Source organism: Bubalus bubalis, chromosome 15 (assembly GCF_019923935.1).
Source record: "Bubalus bubalis isolate 160015118507 breed Murrah chromosome 15, NDDB_SH_1, whole genome shotgun sequence".
NCBI classification, from domain to species: Eukaryota; Metazoa; Chordata; class Mammalia; order Artiodactyla; family Bovidae; genus Bubalus; species Bubalus bubalis.
Window position 1 is genome coordinate 63,107,836 of NC_059171.1, and position 13,666 is coordinate 63,121,501.

At 51.7% G+C, this 13,666-nt stretch overlaps 1 long non-coding RNA gene across 1 annotated transcript; it reads left to right on the plus strand.

The window, feature by feature from the left end:
• Positions 1 to 1,524: 1,524 nt before the first annotated feature.
• On the plus strand, positions 1,525 to 11,484 carry LOC123464950. Its single transcript, XR_006640047.1, has 2 exons — positions 1,525 to 1,726; positions 8,189 to 11,484. It is a non-coding gene; the product is annotated as an uncharacterized LOC123464950 (long non-coding RNA).
• The last annotated feature ends 2,182 nt before the right edge of the window (positions 11,485 to 13,666 follow it).

Below are 13,666 nucleotides of genomic sequence, written 5' to 3' on the forward strand. Positions count from 1 at the left end.
TTAGAGCTCAACTGGCTCTCTTCCCCGTGCTCCCTCCCTATCTCTCTGAGGCTTCCAGGAGGGACAGGACTAGTCCACGGTTACACATGGCTCAAGGAGTCAACTGGACCATTGTTTTTCTACTCCCCAGTCCTGGGCACAGTTTTGTGAACTGTGTACCTTCTTTGACCCAGTGTCCATTTAGAGCTTTCCTAATTTTAATGGGGTTGTGTTAGAGTTCTTTGTATATTTTGAGATAAAACCTTTATTAAATATGTGTTTGCAAGTATTTTTTTCCCAGTTGCGTTGTTTTTTGATTTTTCGAATGAGGTTTTCACAACAGTAGCAATCTTTAATTTTATAAAGTCCGTGGAATCTCTTGCCTTTCTTTCTGGAATGGTGTGTTTTGTGTTGTGTGTTACAACTACAAAGCTTGTGGTCTACATGACCAAACCCAAGCTCATGTCAATTTTGTTTTGTGTTTTCTTCTATAATTTTGAATAGTTTTGCATTTAAAATTTGTGAGAAGGTAGCAGGAAGGCCAGAGGTCCCCAAGCAGCAGGGGTAACTGCAAGTGGCAGACGTTTTTTGTTTTCTTTTGTTTTCCCCTTCTCTGTTGATCAAACAGGTTCTGCCTAAGACTAACTTTTTTTTTCCTTTTCTCAAACCTTGGGCTGATAATGGCTCAACAAAGCAGTATTCATGTCAATTGTTTCATGGCCAGGAATGATACACCTTGTGCCATCCTATCTCAAAAATGCATATTTGTGAGAGGGGGGCCTGGTGAAACTCCCCTCACCCTTGAGGTGTTTCTTTTATCTGATTAGAAGCTCGCTAACAGACATAAAATGCCTTGCTAAAAACTAGCAAGTGGGCATTCTATCTGCCCCCTTCTGATGTCCATGTCCTAAGCTTTCTCCATCTCTCTTATACTTGAATAAAATTCTGTTACACATAAAGCTCCAGGGGCGACGCCTCGTCTCTGGCCCCGGATCAAATTCCTCTCCTCTGGAGGCGGCAAATCTCAGCATAGCACGTGGATAGCAGCAGCAACCTTTCAAGTTGTCTATAAATAATTTTGAGTGAATTTTGTGTACCTCATAAAATTTGCGTCTACATTTATTTCATTCTATATGGCTTTCAATTCTTTGTTCTTTACCTATTTTTGAAAAGTTATGGGATATTGTCTTCATTTGAGTTTGAATTTCCAGTTTAATGGATTTCCCTAGTGGCTCAGCTGGTAAAGAATCTGGCTGCAATGCGGGAGACTTGGGTTCGATCCCTGGGTTGGGAAGATCCCCTGGAGAAGGGAAAGGCAACCCACTCTAGTATTCTGGCCGAGAGAATTCCATGGACTGTGTAGTCCATGAGGTTGCAAAGAGTCCGGCTGGACTGAGCGACTTTCGCTTTCCAGTTTAACAGACTCAGCAGTTCTGCCTGCAGGGGTTCCACTGTGCCCCGTGACCTGTGAGTGAGGCGTGGCCGGCACTTTCCTTATTGACCACAGGGTGGCGCTGAGCCCGCGTCACTGACTCACAGCGCATGCGTGTTCCCTGCAGCTCCGGCTTAGCGTAGCTGAGGGGAGTTTCGTCCGCTCAGGCGCTGCAGGGCTTCGGCTGGGACTCCCAGGTGAGAGCTCAATCGCCTTGGAAGTCGCTGGGGTGTCGGCTTCAGGACAACACGGGGCGGCGTAAACACTGATGGGAGCTGGGATTCCTGACGACTCAGGCGACGTCGAGAAGAAAAGGTGGGGAAAATTCAGGAGAAGTTTGGTGAAGTTTCCTGTGTGCGAATGACTACTGTTTTCAGACGACCCAGGAGGCTGTGATGGAAAGCGGGGGTTTTAGTCAGTTGTAGACGGTGTCCGGGGCCCGTCTTTGAATGTGGTGTCCAGTTTTCCCAGCTCTGTTTATTGTGGGGACTGTCCTTCCCCTTGGTGAGTCCTCGGCCCCTTAGTCATGGATAACGGACCATCCATGTGGGCTGAATTCTGGGCCCTCTGTCCTGTACCTCTGGCCGTGTGCCTGTTTTTTGTGCCAATTCCGCACAGTTTTGGTGACTGTAGCTTCACCAGATTTAGTGTGGAGTCAGGGAGGGAGATGCCTACAGACTGTTCTTTCTCGGGGTCACCTTGGCTATTTGGGGTCCTTTGTGATTCACACAAATGTTAGGAGGATTTGCACTTGCTGTGAAAAATATCATTGGGAATTTAGGAAGGATTGCATTCACTGTGTGCTTTGGGTAGAATGGACATTTTAACAACCGTATTTGTTCTGTTCCATGAACACAAGTTGTTGTTCGGTCACTCAGTCCTGTCCGACTCTTTGCAGCCCCATAGATTGCAGCATGCCAGGCTTCCCTGTCCGTCATCAACTCCCAGAGCTTGCTCAGACTCATGTCCATCCAGGCAGTGATGCCATCCAACCATCTCATCCTCTGTCACCCGCTTCTCCTCCTGCCCTCAGTCTTTCCCAGCATCAGGGTCTTTTCCAATGAGTCAGTTCTTTGCATCAATACTTTGGCCACAAAGTATCGGAGCTTCAGCTTCAACATTGGTCCATCCAATGAATATTCAGGCTATCAATGAATATTCATGGTGAGCAGAAGTATCTTTAACTAATTCTTCTGTTCCATGAGCACAGGTATCTTTGCAGTGATTTGTATCTTCTTTGGTTTATTCGTCATTGTCTTAAAGTTTTCAGTGTACGGGTCTTTGACGTCCTTTGTTAAATTTATTCCTTGATATTTTGTTCTTTTTGATGCAATTGTAAATAGAGTTTTTTCACTCTTGGATGGTTCATTATTATTGTTTAGGAATGCAGTTGATTTCTGTGTATTTACTTTGCATCTTTACTGAATTCATTTATTATTTCTAGTAGTTTTTTGGTGCAATGATGTAGAAAATTGGAATTTTAAATTCCAGTTTCTGCCACATCCAGGTTGTCCACAACAGGGAGGAAAGGGAAGTCGTTGTTGTTGTTGTTGAGTTGCTCAGTTGTGTCCGACTCTTTGTGACCCCATAGACTGCAGCACACCAGGCTTCCCTGTCCTTTGCCATCTCTAGGAGCTTGCTCAAACTTGTGTCCATTGAGTTGGTAATGCCATCCAACCATCTCGTCCTCTATCGTACCCTTCTCCCCTGCCTTCACTCTTCCCCAGCATCATGGTCAGGCTTCCCTGGTGGCCCAGATGGTAAAGAATCTGCCCACAATGCAGAAGGCCTGGGTTCAATCCCTGGGTTGGGAAGATCCCCTGGAGAAGGAAATGGCAACCCACGCCAGTGTTCTTGCCTGAGAAATCCCATGGACAGAGGATCCTGGAGGGCTATAGTCCATGGGGTCGCAAAGAGCCTCTATAGGGAAGCCCTAATACAGTCTTCCCACAGTGCCTTCTGAATTCCATGTGGATTTTGAGTGAACTGGATCTGGATAAGGCTTGGCCTCTATATGGAAGTTTAATATTTTCTTTGCTTTTCTGGCATGGTTTTGACATGGTGCTTTGAAAAGTATTTTATTTTCCAGTAATTTCAGATGTATAGACAACTTTATGTACATGAGAGCAAGTTTTGTGTCTTGATTAGATATATCCCTAAATATTAATTTTAACATTTAAATGGAATTATTTTTATAAGCTCATTTTCAGGTTATTTATTGCTAGTGTATATGTCTAAGATAGGTTTTTGTAAAGTGATATTTTGTCCTATGACTTTGCTGAATTAGTTGACTAGTCAAATAATTTTTTGTTGTTATAGGAAGTTTTGCATATAAAGTAGTGTGATCTGTGTTCTGTGAGCAGACAGTTTTAATTTTTCTGTTCATGTATGAATGCCTTTATTTCTTTCCTCAGACCTCTGGGTAGAACTTCCAGTACCCTATTGAGTAACAGTGGTGAAGGCTGGCTTCCTGTCCTTGTTCCCAATTTCAGGAGTAAATCTTCCACTGTTTTTCACTGAGCATGAAGCTTGATGTGGCTTTGTATGCTACTCTCACATTGAACAAATTTCCTTTTATTCCTACTTTCTTGAGTGTTTGCATCATGAGATAGCACTGGACTTTGATTATAGCTTCCTCTGCAGTAATTGAAATGATCATGTGTTTCTGCTTCACAGTTTATAGTGGTTCAATACACTGCTTAGTTTTAATAACCTGACATTTCTGGTATAGAGATATTGCTTATGGCACCATCCATTCAATGTTCTGATGGTTTCATGTTGCTGTAATTTGTGGGGAATTCTTGCTTTCGTGTTTATATGGTATACTGGTGTAGTTTTCTTATTATTACATACTGTGTGATTTGATTAGCTTTGGCTTGGTGTTGGTGGCTTGAAGTGTTAGTGTTAGGGCTGAGACTGGTGTGCAGGCTGGGTTATGGGTTATGGTTGCTGCTAAGTGACACCCATGTTGCAGACCAGGCCACCTGCCTCTGACATCCCCATCCTGCCAGCTCCTGCCTGGCCCTCTAGAGACTGCTCAGTGCCCAGAGGGCAGGGGTGGTTCCCTAGTTGGCCTCCCTCCTGCCTCTGCCTGTCCATCTGTCCTCCCTGAGTCAGGACACTGCTTCCTCCATGAGGCTTCTGGATTCTGGCCTTTGAACCCTGTCCCCCGCCCCCAACACGTTCCCACAAGCTGTGTTGACCATGAGGATTTGTCACCTCAAGAGGCCCAGGAACTTGGACTTCCCGGGACCTCAGAATGGGGCTTTGTGTGTAGATGGGCCACTGCAGAGCTGCCCAGGTTGAGATGAGGTCACTGACCCCTATGTGAGGGGGGAGCAGTCCTCATGGGGGAGAAGGCAAGGTGAGAGCAGAGACAGAAATGGGCAAAGAGAGACCTGGAACCAACTGACCACAGAGCCTGCAGGAGGAGCAGGCCCCCAGCACCTGGATCTAGGGCTCCAGGCCTGAGGGTAAGTGTCCCCTATTACACCCCTCACACCTCCCCCCACACGCATCTGGTGTTCTGTGTTGGGGCCACAGGAATCCCAAACCTGGCCTGTGGAGGCTGGGGCGTCATGCTTGTTGAAACCCAGGGCAGTCACTAGCTGCCTCCCTCTGGACGTAACCCCGCCCTTTCCTGGAGGAGGGACCCAGGGTCCAGGAAGACCCACTCTTCCCTGTGGTATGGCTGCCTGCCCCCGGTCCACTGGGCATCTCAGGCCCGAGAAAGAAGCCACAGTGGTGTAGTGACCATGGTGAGTGCCTGCAGGCCGCCTGTACCCACCTCCTACCCTGAGTGTGGCCATCTTAGAAGGGGCCCTCCAGCCCCGACGCAGGCGCCTCGTTTCACGCCCTTGCGCCTTGTTCTCGGAGGAGGGTGTCGAGAGCCGTGGTGACCGATGCCTGTGAGTCTGTGGGCCAGAGAGGTCTTCCCCAAGAACCCAGGCACAGCTGGGCCAGGATGGATCCACCCCTCCCCTCCCGTGTATCCCATAGAGTGAGAATCAATTCCCATTGACTCCCAGGAAGAGACAAAACCCCCAGAGGACTAGACCGTCCACAGATCGGGGACTGAGTGTGTGCCTCATTCCCTCAGAGAGAGTGATGTCTTCACCAGGGCCTCCAGATTGGCCCATGTCCCCACCAACATCCAGCCTCGGGGACCATCCAGACAGAAACCCCCTTCCAGGAGCAGGGGCCCCTGTGCTTATAGACCCTGCCTTCGGGAAAGGGGGCCGGCCCGAGGGACGATGGACATGCCCCAGTGCCCCGCACTAGCAGACCATCGCCCCCACCCCCCTGCCCGCTCCTGCTCCCTGTGGCCTCACCCCCTCATTTGGAGACCCTCCTCTCTAGGCTCCAAGCACCCATGCTTCCCACCTCATCCCCATCTCTCTCCAGTTCAGTTTGCCCTTTTCCACGCCGGGTGAAGAGGAGAGTGAACACCTCATGCCGGTGTTTGCAGCTGTGTCGATGGGCTTCCCTTGTCTTCCTGGCTGCGGTCTAGCTGGGTGGTTTCCAGGGGTACAGGGCTCGGCGTCGCCCAGCAGGGAGCAGCTCTGACACCCGTGCCCCACACCCCTTGTCCAGCCTCAGGGGTGACCCAGGACCCTCCCTGGGCTTCCCTGACCCTTGGTCGGTGTCCTCCATCATGTGCTGACAGGCGAGGGTTCCCTCCAAATGCTCCTAAATGCTTCACCCCAACACCCTTCCCGCAGTCGGCCCCTTGTCCTGTGGGGATGCTCCACCCTCACCAGGCCTCGACTGCGTGGCAAGGGCAGGCGTCAGGCCCGCTGTATGCACTGCTGTGCATCCTGCTGTGTACACAGGTATGACCCTGCCCCAGGACTGGGAAATGCAGCCCTACAGGGGATGTGGGGAGACGTGACTGACCACAGGGTGGACGTCAGCTCTCAGCTCACGGGCAAGGGCAGCCGGCTTCTTGCTCCTGGGACCCTTTCTCACCCAGCCTGACCATGACCTGGCTTTGTTCCACCCTGTTGTTCCTCCGTTGGCCTTGCGCTGTGAGCAGAGCAGGCCAGTGTGGCCAGTGGCCACAGACTGAGGCACATGGACATTAGCTGACCCCGTGCGCCCTTGCTGGCCACTCGGGACAGGCGCTGCCCTGGGGCCTGTGCGCTGGGGGCTCAGCTGCGCACAGAGAGCCCAGGCCTCTGCTTCTGGCTCTGGAGTCACCTTGAGTCTGCCAGGGGTGTCTCTGCTCCCTGGGCCTCTCTTCCAGGCTGGTCTGTCGTCATGGCATGCTGCATGGTGGGGCTTCCCAAGTCCCCGGAGGGGCTGGGGGCTGAGGTCAGGCACATCCTGGCCCCATGTTGATGTGACAGACCCCAGTAAACCCTGCACCTCAGGACTCAGGTGGGCTTCCTGGGCTGCTACAGCCAAGGAGGCTGGACTCTGCTCCACACATGTCCTTGCTGAGTTTAACTGCCTCCTTCATCATAACTAACCCTGAGTATAACAGCTACAGGGACTTCTGGGAGGCGGTCTCTGGATCCCTGACTCTGCAAACAGGGTCAAAAGTGGTGGAGGGTCTTGGGGCCCTGGAATCGAAGGGCCCTCTACCAGGGGGGTGGGTGGCAGACCCCAGGTAGTAGTTAGCTGAGTCCAAGGCCCTCCCAGGTATGAGGCATCCTAGCCCCTGTGCATCACAAAGAAGCCTGGTCCCTGCTTCTGAGAAATTCCCTAGGGTGGGTCCTGGTGCCAGATGTGCCCCTATGCTGTGGCTCCTGAGTTTCCAGGGAGGATAGAGGAGTGAGGAGAGACTTGCCCACAGAGAGAGAGATTCTGTCAGAACAGAGCCTGGGGCTGCCACACCCCGACCTCCACCACCAGCCCCAGGTGCACTGCGGCATGACCGTGAGAGCGAGGCTCCTTCCCCCCACAAGACACACAGGACACATGGGGCACTGGTCATTGGACCCCCACTCACTGTTAAAACCTCCCACTCAGGCCTGTTGAGTGAGAGACACCATTTGAAGACTATTAATGGGGTGGGGTGGGCTGGGAGTGAACGCCCAGGGGGCTGAAGCTGGGGTGGGGCAACTTGGAAAGTCACCCAAGGCCAGGCTCTCCCTGCAGCAACCCCCCCATGTGAGCCCAGGTGGAGGTGGACCCCTCGAGTCAGAGCCCCAACGGCTCAGACACCACATTCTGGGCCTTTGGGGCACCAGTGCCCAAGCAGCCCCCGTTCTTGTCTATACCTGCTGCAGTCAGGGCCAGCCCTGTCTTCGTCTTCTTACTAGTATTTTATTTGTATTTTTGGAGAAGATTTTTTCACAAGAAACATGGATTTTTTATTTTTCAAACAAAAGGTTTACACATTAAGAATCTATTGTCTTGGAAGAATAGAAAAAGTCTCTTCGGCCAGCAAGGCACAATTCAGATTGGAGGAACTAGTGAAGCAAGTTATATCCTGGAAGTTCTGATTGATCTAGTTTTAGGAATAAGATTGACTGTCTTCTTATCTAGTTGTGTAAGGCTCCTAATGTGCTGTCTCAGCTTGAGACTGGTAACACTCACAACCGAGCCTCCATGGTCCCATCTGGTGTGGACATGGCTGGCTCACTCTCCAGGAGGCTGCATCTGTTCACAGAAGCCACCAAGCTGCTCCCCAGGAGCCCCAGTCCTGTTGTTACTATTGAGGACACAGACCTCTGCTCTCTGTCTGTTCCCACTCCTGCTGGGCTGACTTCTGTCTGGCCTTCTCCACTCTACTGACAGGCTCTTTAACTCTGGGTTTTTCTTTACATGCAGGTGGATCCATGGCTTGGCTTCTGTAGACTTCTTCATCAGCGTTGACCTGGATGGGACAGAAGAAGGTTGATCCCTGGGTCCAGAGTCCAACCCCGCCACTGCCCTGTCTTCTTCATGGCCAAGTTCTCACCCGTCCCAGCAGGCCTCTTGGGGGCCACTGAGATGGGGTGTCCATGGCAGGAGCAGGGGTCCACGACTGGATGGGGGTGTCCACACCAGGACTGGAGGGTCTTTGGGGGGCTGGAGGCCACGGGGCAGGCAGGAGGGCTCCCAGCATTCAGACGGGTCCACACGTCATGGTCGTAGGCCCGCACACAGTGCACCAGGCTCTCGATGTGGTAGAAGGTGCAGTGGTCCAGGGACCAGTCCAGCCTGCGCAGGCGCCTGACCACCAACTGGTCAGTGTAGAGTATGCACAGGGAGCCCTGGCCATGCTCCCGCACTTCCGGGAGGACACTCAGCATGGTCCCTGGGATCACCAGGAGGTCACCCAGCAGGGTCCCCCCACACAACCTCACTAAGTTACAGTAAGAAACAAAAGACACTTCCATGCAGGAAGACGGAAAGTCACCAGCCTGAGTGCTGTCCTGAGGAAGGCAGGCTGGCATCTGGGAACTGGATGCTGTATGAGGTGAATGAGTGGCTCCCAGATGCTATGTCCATGTCATGACTTCAGAATCTGAAAATGGAACCTTCTTTGGAAGTAGGTCTTTGCAGGTGTAATTGGTTACGAATCTGGAGAGGAGGTCATCCTGGATTGGGGTGGCCCTAAATCATTGAGAGCGTCCTTCTAAGAGACACAAACACAGAGGAGATACCAGGTGAAGATGGAGCCAGAGGTGGGAGGGAGGGGGCCACAAGCCCAGGAACACCTGGAGCCCAAAAAACTGGAAGAGGCAGGAAGGACCCTGTGCTGGAGCCTCTGGAGAGACCGCAGCACTGGGACACCCTGACCACAGACGGCTGGTCTCCACCTGAGAGGGGACAGGCTTCCGGTGTTCAGAGCCTCTGTGTGTGGTCGTTTGCCACCGCTGCCCCAGGAAGCTCATGCAGCTGGTGGGAAGCTCCCTGCCCTGTTCTAAAGCCTCCCTCCCATTAGGAGGAGGCCCCTGCACCGGTGCTGTTTGCACTAACCACGAGGTTCATGCTGAGCCTTCTGGGCACTGGCATTTTGGAGGGGGAGGGCAGACACCGCCACATGACCAGCCCCCCAGCTGGGTGCCAAGTCTCCAGTGAGCTTCCCTGGGGAGTTGGGGTAGGGGTGACTGTCAGGGCTCTGCCCTTTGTCACGGGGGAAGAGACACCCCAGACACCCTTGAGGAGGGAGAGGCACGATGGGTGAGTGACCGGCTCAGGGCCCCCACTGATGCCTCCCCACTGCACCCTGAGGCCTGTCAGAGCTGTGAGCACCCCAGCCGGTGCTGAGCCCTGGAGCCCCCCAGCAGGCCCCGCCCCTTCCTCCACCTCTAATAGGTGGGACACCCCTTCCCCTTGTCACTTCAAGAGCACTGCAGGCCCTGCCCGCTTTGTCCTCTTCTAGTTGGTGCGACACCCCTTCTTGTCATTCCAGGAGCACTGCAGACCTCGCCCTCTTCCTCAATGTCTAGTAGATGTCATACCCCTTCTCCTTGTCACTGTAGGAGCACAGCAGACCCCGCCCCCTTCCTCCACATCTAGTAGGTGGGACACCCCTTTTTGTCATTCCAAGAGCACAGGAGACCCTGTACCTTCTTCCATGTCTAGTAGGTGGGATACCCCTTCTCCTTGTCACTCCAGGAACAGTTCTGGAGCCGATGTGTGAGTGGTTCTGGGGTTTGCAGGCTGAGCCCCTGATTCTGTGCCCCCTTCACCACATGAGCACTAAGAGCAAGCTATCTGCCCTGCTGCCTGAGTGCCCTCACCCCCACTCAGTATTCTCAGGGAAGGATTAGGGGCTTCTGTAGCAGCATCTGAACCCTCCTTTAATAGGGGTGTCCTTGTTCACAACCCTTTAACCCCAACCTTTAGCAGGAGGTAAAAAAAGTCTCTAAGGTAAAGGTTCCAGAGAAGAATGGTAGCTACAATCAAAACTAGATGGAACCAGCTGGGACCAAGCTGGCAATGAATCTGACTTCCAACAGACATTGTGTGTTGATTTTACTGTATTATTGATGTAGGAGATAGATGGGCTCTAGATTAGACATAACTGGCCTCCTCTTTGCATTTCATGGGACACAAATAAGTGTACTTCATTTCATGGTGGATACTTACAACTGTTAGCATTTCTGAGGGAAGAGTTAAATGGGCTAGGTATTTACAATCAGCCTCCTGTTTGCCCTCTGAAATGGAAATAACAACAGAGAGTAAATAGCCAGTGTTTGTCTCTTGCAAACACCTTAAGGTAATAGTCATGGCAAGGACAAAGAGGGGGGCGCAAAATCCTGTATGAGTAAAGAGTTAAGGGATCTCTGCCCACCACTCTTTTGGGACAAGGGAGACACTACGCATGCACAGAAAGTCATCTTATGGGTCAAAACTCAAGAGATAATGCCAGGAGCAATGAGTCTTGCTTTTCCCAGAAGACTTCACTTCAAGATCCATCCTAGCTGAAGAGTGAATGTGCAACCAGGGGAGGGTCCCAGGGTAGGTCGGGTGTGGGAAAAGAAACCAGATAATCAGCCTGAAGGAAAACAACGACCTGGAAGAATGGCCCCATATAAGTGACTTAACCATCTCTTTACTCTGCTCCTCCTCACTAGAGGGGATGCCCACACCCTTTCTCTGCTGTGCTTCTATCTTAACAAGCCATTTCTCCATGTGCTTCCCCTTCTATGTCTCTAAAAAATTTATACCTGAATTTACAGTTTCTGTCTCTGTGATAAATACACTTTTCACTGTGGGCAAAGATCCAGGGAAAAATGGCTTCTGGCTTCTAGCCCTTGCCGATCTGGTGGCTAGGATTCATGGTTCTCATCCAGGTCTCCCAGGTTCAATTCCTGGGCAGGGAATTAAGATCTCCTTTCATGTCACCACTGGCTGCTAACTTGATCATTATATTAAGTGACACACCTACCAGTGGCCATACCCAACGTGAAGAACCAAAAAAAGTAAAAATGAGGTGGCCCCCTGCTAATTCGGAAAAGCCCTGCCCTTCCCCTAAACATACCTGCCTCCCCAGCATTAGCCTCACTCCTCCTCCCAGTGTCTTTACTGTTTAAAATCAAACCACTTTCTCCAGGTGGGCAAGAAGTTGAGCTGTGAACTTAGTTCCTGCTTCTCTGTTCTTTGGCGTCTGAATAAAGCCTGTGCTGTGTTGCTCTTGGCTTTGATTTCATAATCACCTACTTGAGCCCAAGTGGAAAAAGGAAGCCTTCCCTGTTGAGGCAGAGAGCCTTGGCCAGGCTAGGGCCTGAGCAGGGTCCTAGGACAACTTGGTGACAGTCTGTGAGGGGAGGGTGGTCTCTGCCTGGGATGGTGGAGGGCGCACCTACAGCTACTGGCTCTGTGGACGAGCGTCAGGATGCAGAGATGATGCGAGCCAGGCTCTTGTGAGGGCACGAGTCAGGGCCCAGTGAGGCTGTCCTGAGGGCCAGAGTCAGGGCCCAGTGAGGGCCAGAGCCAGGCCCTAGAAAGGATGAGATTCAGGTCCTGATGAGGATGAGTGTCAGTGCCTAGTGAGGGCCTGAGTAAGGCTGTAGTGAGGACCAGACGGGGCCGAGTGAGACCCAGAGTCATGTCTCAGTGAGGCAGAGTCAGGCCACAGTGAGGACCAGATTCAGGGCCCAGTGTGGAACAGTGTCAAGCTCCAGTAAGGACAAGAGTCAGGCCCCCATGAGGTAAACAGTCAAGCTGTAAGTAGGCAAAATTCAGGCCATGGAGGACAGAATCGACATAGGATGAGAGTCTGACCATGATGAGGATGAAAGTCAGGACAAAGAGAGGACCAATGTCAAGCTGTAGTGAGGACCAAAGTTAGAGCCCAGTGAGGACCAGACTCAGGGCACCGTGAGGACCAGAGTCAGCGTCTAGTGAGGACAAGTGTTAGGCCCTAGTGAGGACGAGAGTCAAGACCTAGTGAGGCCAGAGTCAGGCCATTGTGAGGACCAGAGTTGGACTGTAGGGAGGACTGGACTCAGGGCCCATTGAGAACCACAGTCAGGGTGTATTGGGTACCAGAGTCAGGCCCCAGTGAGGCGAAGAGTCAGGTCATAGAGAGGCAAAGAGTCAAGTTGTAGAGAGGACAAGTAATGTCATAGTGAAGACCAGAGTCGGACCATAGTGAGAACCAGAGTGAGGGCCCAGTGAGGAACAAACTCTGAAGTCAGTGAGGACCAATCTCAGGGTGCAGTGAGAACCAGAGTCAGCATCTTGTGAGGACAAGAGTCAGGCCCAGTGAGGACGACAGTCAGGCCCTAGTGAGGACCACAGTCAGGTCCCAGTGAGGCAAAGAGTCGGGTAGTAGAGAGGACAGAATAAAGTCAAAGAGAAGACCAGAGTCAGGCCATAGTGACAAAGACAGTCAGGCCACAGAGAGGACCATAGTCACAGCATATTGAGAAGCAATGTCAGATAATAGAAAAAGTGTGAGGATGCTGTGAGGACCAGAGTCAGGCCCAGTGAGGATGACAGTCAGGCCCTAGTGAGGACTCAGGCAAAGAGTCAGGCAGTAGAGAGTAAAGAATCAAGCCTTGGTGAGGTGAATCAGGCCATGGTGAGGAGCAGAGTCACATCCCAGTGAGGCAAAGAGTCAGTAGATAGGACAGAATAAAGTTGAAGAGAAGACCAGAGTCAGGCCATAGTGACAAAGACAGGCCACAGAGAAGACCATAGTCACAGCACATTGAGAAGCAGTGTCAGATAATAGAAGAAGTGTGAGGATGCTGTGAGGACCAGAGTGAGGCCATACTGAGGATGAGTCAGGCCCTAGTGAGGCCAAGAATTGGGCCCTAGTAGCATAAGAGTTAGTGCCTTGAGATGATGAGATTCATGCCATAGTGGGGCACAGTCAGGCATAGTGAGGACCAAAATAGGGCCAGGTGAAGAATTATCTCAGGCTCCAGTGAGGACAAGAGTCAGGCCCCAGTGAGTCAAAAGTCAGACTCAAGTGAGACAAAGAGGTAGTTGAGAGGACAGTGTCAAGACATAGAGAGGACCAGAGTCTGGCCACAGTGAAGACCAGACAGGTTGTATAAAGTACTAGAGCCAGGGCCCAGTGAGGACCTGAGTCAGGGCCCAATGAGGACTAGAGTCAGGCCCAGTGAGGCAAAGCATCAGGCCATAGAGAGGACCAGAGTCAGGCCATAGGGAGGGCAAGAGCAGGCTGTAGAATGGACCAGAGTCAGGCAGTAAAGAAGACCAGTAACAGGGCCCAGGGAAGAACAAAGTCTGGGCCCAGTGAGGACCGGAGACAGGCCCTAGTGAGTATGAGAGTCAGGCCCTGGTGAGGATTTGAGTCATGCCATAATTAGAACTAGAGTCAGGCCACAGGGAGGACCAGAC